This window comes from Alligator mississippiensis, chromosome 1 (genome assembly GCF_030867095.1).
Source record: "Alligator mississippiensis isolate rAllMis1 chromosome 1, rAllMis1, whole genome shotgun sequence".
Classification (NCBI taxonomy): Eukaryota; Metazoa; Chordata; order Crocodylia; family Alligatoridae; genus Alligator; species Alligator mississippiensis.
The window spans coordinates 475,313,118-475,324,502 of record NC_081824.1 but is presented as its reverse complement, the minus strand read 5'-3'; the positions used below and the strand labels follow the sequence as shown (position 1 = coordinate 475,324,502).

General features: G+C 52.9%; 1 long non-coding RNA gene across 1 annotated transcript; it reads left to right on the top strand.

Moving 5' to 3' along the window:
* The first annotated feature begins 806 nt into the window (after nucleotides 1-806).
* LOC132248761 (uncharacterized) lies at nucleotides 807-9,736 on the top strand. Its single transcript, XR_009460135.1, has 3 exons — nucleotides 807-1,063; nucleotides 7,371-8,722; nucleotides 9,185-9,736. It is a non-coding gene; the product is annotated as an uncharacterized LOC132248761 (long non-coding RNA).
* The last annotated feature ends 1,649 nt before the right edge of the window (nucleotides 9,737-11,385 follow it).

Sequence of the window (11,385 nt, the reverse complement as noted above, 5' to 3'; positions counted from 1 at the left end):
ACCGCCGTCCTAGACCCTTGTATCAGATCATGGCAAACCCTGCTGCCTTCTTTGGAGTAATCACTAAACCTTTTTTTTTTTTTACTTTTATCATCTGGGTCCTCTGGTCGTACCAGCCCCTCGCACTACCGAGAACGCCGCTCTCCATCGCCCATCCCCCGCAGAGTCACTTTTCTCCTGGCTGCTCTTTATTCCTCTACAGCTCGGCGCGGGGAAACAGGCCGTTCTGGCCCCTGTCTGGTTTAGATACAACTTCCAACCCATGTTTTGAAAAGAGATGCTTAAAAATAGTAAATAAATAAATAAAAATAAATAAAAATCTAAGGAAAGCGCCCTCTGCACAGCCGCGCTGTCGCAGCAGGGCTGGGGGACGCGCAGGTGCTGGGGAAACACCTCGTCACGCTGCTCCTGGAGGCCTGAGCCCATCTCGAGCCAAAGGCCGCCGCGTCGCACCTCAACACCCGCCCGCAACCAGCTTCCCCGACCGCGTGGCGCGTTATGGCGGCTACAGTCGTATTTAAAAGCTCTCAGCCCAGACGGGCGTCCACCGCACCCAATCGGCTGCCGGCCCGCGCAGCGCCTCCCAGCCAATGAACGCCGGCATGGAAAGATTAAGCGCCCGCCCCCCCTAGCCCCGCCCCCGCCCTGCCCGCCCGGGGGGCGTGGCCTGGGCGAACGCGCCTGCGCCCTGCGCGGGACACTTAGTCCAGGAGCGGCCCCGGAGGAGCGCGGAGCTCCGCCCCAGGGGGCGTGGCCTAGGCGGGGTGCGCGGGACCCGCTGCGCGGGCGCGGAGGAGCGCGGCGCTGCGGCCGGGGGCAGCGGCGGGGGAGGCGCAGCTCCGCTCCGGGCTCGGGCAGGGGCTCGAGATGCGCCCGGGGAGGCAGCGCGGAGCCGCCCGCCCGCCCACACGGCGCTGCACGTGCCCCGAGCCGGCATGCGGGAGCCCCGGGGCCGCCTGCTCCTTCCCTCCCCACCCCGGCCCCAGAACAGCCGGGACCCGCCTTCTCCGCGCCTCCTGGATGCTTACTGCTACCTTTTACACGTGGCTATTCACCAATTACCGTACGTTTACATAGTGCTAATTAACGCTCATGTTGCTTACTATTCTAATTATTTCTCATTCTAGCGGTGCATGATCATGACGTTAATAAGATGATTTTTAAATTTATTATCATGACATGAATGAAATGATTTTTAAAATCCGTTGGGCGTGCACAACGCGCTCTGCACATCCAGCTTCTTTTAAACCAGTTGCGTGGGCGCTAGAAACCCTGGGCTGGGCATCAGCTAATCGCTATTACTGCGGTACTGCTGCATCATAATTATTCTTGATATAGTATTGTAATTACTGCGACTGGCTATGTAGTATTCCTGTTTTTGAGAGCTGGGGTGTTTTCTGCTGCACTCGATGGAGGTGAATGACTTTTCTTTTCCCCTCCCCTTTTCTTCAGTTAACTCTGAGTCCGGGTCACCCGCTGCAATTCACCCTCCGTGCGTTTCTTGGTTGTGTCGGGGGTGAGATTTTGGGCAGGTAAAAATCATTTAAAAAATAAATGAATAAATAAATCAATCTCTGGCTGCTTTTCTGGGGGCTGGGGGTGCATAGTGAAGGTTCAGGGGTGCTCATCAGGGAGAAGCCCAAAGCTGCCTGCGGGGCCCCGGCTCCTCCATCCCGCCCACCAGGCTGAAGGTGGTTGCTTATTCCCAGTTCCTTTTTCAAAGCTAATCTAGACCCAATCAAAGCTTGTTGTTAATGAATTACACATCTGAAATAGAATTTCATTACATATTTGCTAATAAATAAAATAATATTCTGTATCAAACATAGAGCCCTAAATAAAGGTCAGATTAGGATGGGATTATGGGGCAAAATACTTCTTGGGCCACCCCAAACAGCCTGTTGGCACCACAGGGGACTGTCCCGAAGCACCTCGACCACAGCGTTGCCCGGCCCAAAGTGCGGCTTGGCCGTGCTGGCTGCCAGCTGACACCCCCAGCCCCTGTACTAATATATGGGCGTGAGTTAGGAACTAGTTTTTGGGCTGGGATTATAGCCAGAAATCCTTCCTGGGCCACCCCATGACAGACCTGTGTGCCATCGGGGACTCTGCTGGACGTCTCTCACCCGTCTTGCCCGACCCAGAACGCGGCTTGCCCGTGATAGACTGCGAACCGACAGCGTGCCAGCTTCTGTGCTGAGTATATGGACCCACATAAGGACCTGGATTTAGGGCTGGGATCATAGCTAGAAATCCTTCTTGGGCCAGCCCACGCCATGCCTCTGTGGCACGTGGGACTCTCCTGGTTACCTCTGCAGAGTCCTGCCCGTCCCAGGAAACGGTTTGGCTGTGCCAGGCTGCCAGCTGATCGTCTGCCCAGACGCCACCAACTACAGGGGCCTGAATAAAGAACTGGGATTTGGGCTGCGATCAGAGATGGAAATGCTTGTTGGGCCACCCCACGCTATCACTCTGTGGTACCAGTGGACTCCCCTGGACATCCCTGACCACAGCTTGCCTGGCCCAACTCGTGGTTTGGCCCTGCCAGGATGCCAACGGACAGCTCCCCCCAGCCACGGTACTAAGTATGTGGGTTTGAGTAAGGAAGTGGTTCTTGGGCTGGGATTATGGTTGGAAATCTGTTTTGGGCCACCTCACAGCATGTCCCTGTTGCACCAGGGGACTCTCCTGGTCATCTCTGACCGGAGTCATAGTATCATAGTACTTGGGGGTGGAAGGGACTTAAGCAGCTCATCAGGTCTGACTCCCTCCCACAGGCAGGAATGGGTGCCAGGATCATGTCACCCCAGCCAAATATCTGCCCAGCCTCCTCTTGAAGACACCCAAGGTAGGAGAGCACCACCTCCCTTGGGAGCCCATTGCAGAGCCTAGCAGCCCTAAGCGTGAAGTAACGTTTCCTGATGTCCAGCCTGAGCATTTTCTCTAACAACTTGAGGGTGTTATTCCTAGTAACCCTGGGTGGTGCCTGGGGGGAACAGAACCTCCCCCAGTTCTCTCTGGTCCCCCCTGGGGAGTTTGTAAATGGCCATCAGATCCCCTCTCAGTCTTCTCTTGTGGAGGCTGAATAGGTTCAGGCCTTCTAGCCTCTCTTGGTAGGGCCTGCCCTGTTGCCCCATGAAAAGTGGAGATGCTGGGGATTGAACCCAGGACCTCATACATGCAAAGCATGCACGCTATACACTCTGCACTCTAGGCAGTCCTGCTAGTCTGAAGACATGGTTTGGCTGTGCCAGGCCCTGAACTGACAGCCCCCACAAATACTGTCCTAAGTATATGGGCTTGAATAAGGAACTGGGTTTTGGGCTGGGTTGACGACAGGAAATCCTCTTTGGGCCACCCCACACCATGCCTCTGGCACTGGATACTATCCCACACCCCCCAACCAGAGTCTTGCCTGGCCCAAAGTGCAGTTTTTGCGTGCCAAGCTGCCAACTGCCAGCCCCCCATGCCCACTGTACTAAGTACATGGACCGGAATAAGGACCTGGTTTTGGGCTGGGGTTACGGCTCCAAATACTGTTTGGGCCAGTTCCCCCATCCCCACTGTACCAAGTAGACAGGCTCAAGGAAGGAATTTCTCATGGGCTGGGATTTGAGATGGAAATCCTTCTTGGGCCACCCCACACCATGCCTCTATGGCGCCGGGGGACTCTCCCGGACACCACTGACCAGTCTGGCCCGGACCAGAGCGTGGTTTCTTCATACCAGGCTGCCAACTAACAGCCCCCCATTCCCATGGTACTAAGTATACATGCTTGACTAAGGACCTGGCATTTGGGCTGAGATTACAGACTGAATTGATGACCAGTGTCTTGCCTGGCCCAGATGGTGTGGGGTGGCCCAAAATGGATTTCCAGCCATGATCCCAGCTGTTACCAGATTTGCCTGTCACTTTGGGGTGTGCTCATTTATTAGGGGTACATTTCTAGGGTCTTTGCAATTCTATCAATGTGCTGCTCGTGTTACCTGTGTTTCTGTACGGAGCTGTATCTCTGCCTTCTGCAAGACCTCACCCACAATGGAGCTATCTTGCAGGACTCCGTTTTAGTAGGGCTGGGTTCCTCCAGCCACTAAATCAGTCGAATGTGCGCGTGCGCACACACACACACACACACACACACACACACACACCAGCCACTAAATCAGTCAAATGCACACACACACGCACACACACACACACTCACATGACACGCCTGACCCGGCCGGGTTGATCAGCATGTACAGGCTGACACCTTCATGTGCCAGGAATCAGTTCATTAAGGGAACACTACACTGCAGTCAGACACCAGCACTCAGTGAACAGAATCCCTCTGAATGCGGCTGGGTGTCCAGCTGACACCCTCACGGGCCAGCTTTCAGTTCATTAGGGCATGCCTGAGCCAAACTGGGCCAATCAGCCTATACAAGCTGATCCCCTTATGTGTCTCAAATTCAGCACGTCCCAATCTTTTGCCCTAACTGTCCTAGTAGTGCTAGCCTCTTGATGAGCGGACCCCACAGTATTTCTGGGCTTGACAGGGATCTTTGGCTTAGGTAAAAGAAGCGTTGCTGCAGAGCAAGTGGGGAAGGGAAGTAGAGAAGGAAAAATACACCCAGTTACCTCCAGTTTGACTATAAAAGTTATTTATTGTGAAGCATATCCAATTTATAATGGTACTAGTAGTAATAGACATGCAAGGGAAAACAAAACAATTACAATATTCCCCTGGTTTAATTGAGTATTTGGGGAAACTTAGCTGAAGCTTAACTAATACAATTTAGGTTCAGAAAGCTATGCCTAGAGACAAAAAGAAAAAGAGAGAAAGAGGGAGAAAGAGCGAGAGCTGGGGTGTCACTGTTCCCAGGCACTCGGGTGATCTGATGACAAGCAAAGTTCCCAGCACGATCCTTGAAGGGAGAGGATCTGTTTCTGCCAGCTTCTTGGGAACAACAGCGGGTGGTGTCAGAGAGATTTTTCTCTCTTGAAGCACCCTGTTTGCTGCTTTACAGCTTTCTTATCCCCTTAGTCCAGCCTCTTCAAAGCATTCTTTGAATTGTGTAAATCAAGAGGGTCCCAAGCCATAAGTGACAGGGAAAATCCTATTATATAACAGTTTCAATTTAAATGAATGACCTTTCTCAGTGACCAGGGGTTATCTGGTTTGGAACGTGTCAAGAAATGGATTAACAACCAGGAAAAACATCAAGTTTTAAGGAATAACCAGACATGTAGGAGCCAGCTTGAAATGATGGGGTTTTATTTTCTTTTTTCCAATCCTCTTCCTTTTACAACAAGGTGTCTATGAAACGGCATCTTGACATTTTCTCTTAACTTTTTAATCCTGAGCCATTTTGGTTGTGGCCAGCCTCAAGGCACTCATGCTTACAAAATCAAATGGAGATGCGCAGAACTGAGACCGGTTTTCCTGTAGATTGTCTGAAGAGGCTTCATCTTTTGTTAAGTGCACTGACGGCGTCTGTCTTGGGGCGGTGGATTGTTCTTGGTGCTGTGTATTGAGCTGGTCCCTGAGGGAATCATGATTAATTGGTAACTGGTAACAGCCGGGCCTGCAGTGATCCCAGGTCCCATGCCTCAAAACAGCCACGGTTGCACGAGCACCCATGTCACGAGTTTTGCCTGTCAGCAGCCAGAGGTGCAGGCCCCCGAGCCCAGAAGCCCTGCGCCGATCCCCTCACCAGCTGCCAGGCCTCGTGGCCGCAGCAGGGGCCACCATCGCTGCAGTTTCCAGCCCGCTGCACCTTAACACACACGGTCATCTATGTCACGAGTTTTGCCTGTCAGCAGCTCGAGGTGCAGTTCCCCCAAAACCCTGCACCAATCGTCTTGAAGCTTGGCAGGTTTCATGGCCTCGGCGAGGCTACCGCCCCTGCAGTTTTCACCCGGCTGTGGCGTGACACATACACGTGACATGAGTTTTGCTTTCAAGAATGTGGGGTGCAGTTCCCCTGAGCCCCTGCACCGATCTTCTTGAAACTTGGCAGGCTTCATGCTCTCAACAGGGGCTACCATCCCTGCAAGTTTCACCCAAATCAGGCAAAAAACAACAAAGCTGTCGATATTTCACTGATTCCCCATTATACCCTATGGCCGGGTCTCCGAGGCGGCTCCGAAGCTTCCTACTCACACAGGCCGACTCGTGACTACAATGGACTGCAGAACCCGGATCTACTCTAAGCAGGATTACCTCTATCGTCACATCCACAGCTGCCCCATTCAGGCCATGGAAAGCTGTCTGTGCACCAGGCATGGCAGGATCGGCGCTGGGACAGTTGGCTGTGCCGACCTCAGGGAATGGGAGAGCTTTGCATCTCCCTGGGTGATTATAGGATCGTATTTCTGAAGACAGATTTACTTTTGGGGCATCCAGCAGCAAAGACACACATTTCAATGGGATGGAAAGTGGGTCAAACCTGTTTCAAAGGGAGCGTAGAGAGAGTGTCTGATCTTCTGGGGAAGGGATGTTGACTGTCAGCACGAAGACTTCTTACATGAGCTCTGTACAACGGGAAACAGCAACGGAGAAGAGGTGGTGGGAGGTAGCCAGCAAAGTCAGTGACATTTAGGAGGCAGGAGCGCAATACTTGGACGTACCAAGTAGTTATTTCATCTCCGTGAACAATTTTAATTCATTTTTAGCAAAATCTTAAAAACGTGAAGACCTGGACTTCTTCAGCTGTACCATCACAAACCTAAAGGATTACAGGGAAAGGATTTTTGAGCTGCTTCAGGAGATCACCTACCTAGGTTGATTTGATCAGGAAGGTAATGAGGCCCCCGACTCAGAAGATGAAGTTGATGAGGGTGACTTCTCTAAACTTGCTGTCATTAGTTATGCCATTCAGTCTGGATCTAAATATAAAATTGAGACTAAAGTGACTGTGGAAGTGCTGGAGCACAAATCAGCTACGTGTGTCAGGTGAAGGGCAGTATCACATACTGCTCCTATTGGGTAATGCGGGGGGCGGGCAATGCACTTGCAAGGAATGTAGTCGTGGATGCTGTGCACAGTTAAAGGAGAGCTGCACTTAGGAAAACGTGAGTACACCTCTTTACACTGAGATATAACTATATAAAAGCAGTTATTTTATTGCTGGTACCAAAAGCTTTTTTTTTTCCGTACCCATCATGTCATATTCGATGCTGTGGCACATTCAGTTCTGTGTTTTCTCTTCCTATAGAAAGAGGAAAAAGAGGGATGTTACTTCTAGTCCTGTCTTTTTTTAAAGATTTCTGGAGAAGGTTTTGTAGCTGAATTGAGTCAGATTTCAGAAGCTCATTTACGATGAGTTTACAAACAAGCCTTTGAGGTTTAAGCAAAGCTGTAAGGAATTAATTTACCTGCCTTTCAGAAGGGGATGAGGAGGATGAAGCAGATGAAGATGAAGCTGGTCCACCAGGAGAGTACAAAGAAGACGAAGATGAAAATGATGGAGGTTCAGATTTGGGGAGAGTGAAGAGGAGGAAGGAGCTGGCCTTTCATACCTGATGACGGACAAGATCCAGGTAGGACTTACCCTATTCTACAATAAGGCTCAGGATTTTCTTGACACTGTCTAGCTATAAACGTGTAATAAGTTAAACGTGTATAAGCAGAATCATGTAAATCCACTATCATACATGAGCAATAGAGTACTTTAGAGAGACACCTTTTACTATCAAAAAAGTGCGTTACAGTAGGGGAACCACCGCTGTTTGGTATTCTCCGTTATCTTGCTCAAAATGAAATGCTTCACGATTCATTACTTCACGGCCTTGTAGAATTAGTGTCATTCTGCACCAGATCACCACGTCCGATTTGGAGGAGAACGTGGCCGAAACAAATCCACCTGCCCTACCAGGATGCTCACAAGTGCCTGGGGCGCTTCAGCCTTGAGAGCCATGCCCTCACCATGCAGATCTGCAGGCTGTCAGGTGTGGGGCTGGGGCTTCCAGGCAGGGGGGAGAGGGTGAGTATGGAGGAGCTAGGGCCTGAGGGTGCAGGGGGCTGATCAGGATGTGAGGGCTGAGGCAAAGGGGAGACAGGCTGGGAATCCAGGAGTGAGGGCTGGCCACTGAGGAAGAAGTCAGGGAGAGGCTGGAGCTGTGGCCCTGGGAGTGCCGTGGGTCTGGCCATGCAGGGGAGAGCTGGGGCGGGGAGCGGAGACTTGCCCTGGGTGGGAGCGCATTGCCCTTGCCCTGGGTGGGAGCACAGGACCTTGAGCTGCTGTTAGTTGAGGGAGGTGGGTGGGAAGTTGGATCCTGGCATTTTGGGGAAGGAGGAGGGATTGGACACTCTTTTCACCCCACTTATCTCAGGGCCCTTTTCTTTCCTACCCGGGGGGCAGACAGCCCGTGTGATGTTTGCTGAGCTGACCTGCAGGGAGCCTGATGGACGCAGGGGATGGGAACGGGGCTGTGCCGGGTTCACTGCTCTGGGAAGGAAGCGTGTTAGAGCAGAGCAGGCGTGAGGACCAGGACTTGCAGGTTGTGCCCTGCTCTGGCTCTTCGAAAGGAGTGCTGTCCAGCATGCCATAGTGAGGGGTATGGTTTGGGAGGACTCCTGGGTCCTGTTTCTAGCTGAGGGAAGGGGTGGGAGGAAGGCTTTGTGGCTCAGGACTCCTGGCTTCTTTTGGGGATGTCACTTCCCCAGAATGAACCCACAAATCATCTGTGCATTGAGTCAATCGATCCCTTGGGTGATGCTGTCAGCACGTACATGGAGGTGAGTGGAAGCAGCGCGGTGGGAGGTGTCCACTCCCTGGTCAGAGGAGGCCGGGGTTGGGGCAATACTGGGCCCATGGATCGGATTGAAGGGTGGATGGCGATACTGGGCTGGGGTGGCCTCATGGGTCCCATCTGTCAGGCAGAGGAAGGTAGTAATAGGTGCATTGGTCAGATTCCAGCTGGCATGGATGGGGTTCCTGTCAAGGGGCTGCAGGGAAGCAGAAGGGTTACTTGACTGGGGGTGGGCCCGTGGGTCCCACGGGAGGGTTTGTATACTACAAGCAGTGCCCTCCTGCCAGGGTCCCCGTTGGGTCCCAGTCGTGCCCTTCACTGCCCAGCCCTGTCCTGGCAGTGGCTGATGGGGAAAACATGGGGTCTTTCCATTCTCCTTCAGTATGGAAATGGCCTCTGCTTTGCCTCCCACCCCGCTCATGCTTTGCCTCCTGTCTCCTCTTCACAGCGGTGATCAACGTGAGCCATGATGCACGACTGATCCCGCAGACCAGCTGCCAGCTCTGGGTGGTGGAGGAGCAGTCCATCAGCCACATCAACGGCGACTTCGACTGCAAGCGGGAGGTGCTGGAGGCCTCGGGCCAGGTCAGCATTAACTGGCCCCGGGAGTGACCTTGCTGTGGGGAGGCTCCTCGAGGACCTGCCCCTCCCCTCTCAGAGACCTGCCTCCACAGCTTCACGTGCACCCACACCCAGAGGACTCCGTGTAGAGGGGGCAGGGCCGCAGGCATGGTTGTGGTTGAACTTTGAAGATGTGTTTTGGGGGCCTAATGCAAGACATGTTATATTTTTAGAGCTGTTCTTCTACACCTGCTGCTTTCCCAGGAGAGAGAGACTTAATTTATATGAATGGGAGGGAGGGGGTTGTACTGGAACGGTCTGTTTTAGGCAGGAGTGAGGGCTGTCCTTGTCCCATTGCTGGGTTCCCTGCCCCCAGTCTGGAGAATGGCTTGAGCCTTGTTTTGCTTCCACCCAAGAAGATTATATTAAAATATAATAAAGGAAAAGTGGCTCGTGGTGGGTTTTATTCTGAAGGGGTAGGAGTGGGGCTTCACAGTACTGGCAGGAGGGACACCCCTGAGATTGCAGTGGACAGACAGACTGGGCTGAGGCATGGGGATGGGCACGCAGGCACAAGCATATTCTCCCTGCCATGAACACACACACATACATGCAGGCACACACACGCACAGACACACGCACACAGAGAGAGATGGGTGTGCACTCTATTCACTCGCTCTGCATGTTGACACATTAACACGCTCTCCATGCCATGAACACAGATGCATGCACACGCACACACGTGGACAGACACATGCACACATGCAGGCAGGCATGCACTCTACACACTCACTCTCTGCACATGGACACGCAAACACAAATACACTCTCCCTGCTATGAACACAGACACACATGCACAGACAGGCATGTACACATGCAGAGAGGAGCACACGCACAAACACACGTGCACACATAGACACACACATGCACATATGCATGCACACATGCATGCAGGCACACACATGAACACATATGTACACATGCAGACTCATGAACAGACACACAGAGGTACATATGAATTGACACAGACATGCACATACACACATGCACGCACAGGCACATGCAGGAACACACACATGCACACAGATACATGCACACAGACATGCATATACACACAGACATGCAAGAACACACGCATGCACAAACATGCACACAGATGTGTGCAGACACATGCACGCACATAGATACATACACATGCACACACATGCATACAGAAACCTACAAGCACACTCATGCATGCAGACTTGTGCATGCACACATAAGCATGCACAGGTGCACATGCACACACACATGCACACATGCACACACATGAATGCACACAGACACATGCATGCGTATGCATGCAGCCATGCACGCACATAAATGTAGGCACACAGGCACATGCAGGCACACGTGCATGCACAAACACGCACACATGCTCGCGTATGCATTCACACAGATGTATGCAAGCAGACACACGTAAGCACAAACTCATGCATGCAGACGCATGCATGCACAAACACATGCACGTGTGTGCATGCAAACATGCACATGTGCACCTGGACACATGCATGCACATACATGCATGCACAGAGACACACCTGCACACACACGTGCATGCATGGAGACATGTGCCTGCACACATGCATGCATGGAGACATGTACACGCGTGTACGCAGACAGATGCATACACGCAAATGCAGACAGACACATGCAAGCACACACTCGTGTGTGCATGCACAAACGCATGCATGGACAGACAAGGACATGCAAGCACAAACGCATGCACGCACAGGAACATGCAAGCTCACACTTGTGCGTGCAAACACAAACACGCACATACGCACACGATCCCGCCCGGCCATGGGGCAGGCTGGGCTGGCGGCGGGGGGAAGGTCCGGAGCCCCCGGGGGTCCCGGGAAGAGCAGAGGGGAGCCGGCCCCAGCTCAGCCCCATAGGGGTGGGGGTGGGGGTAGCAGGGCTGCAGCCCCGGCCCTCCCCGGGCCCGGGCACTCCGGCGGGAAGGGGCGCTGCAACGACACCCCCCCCCGCCACCGGTGCAAACGCCCCGTGCTCCCCATGCACACCCAAGTCTGCATCCCGCCCCCC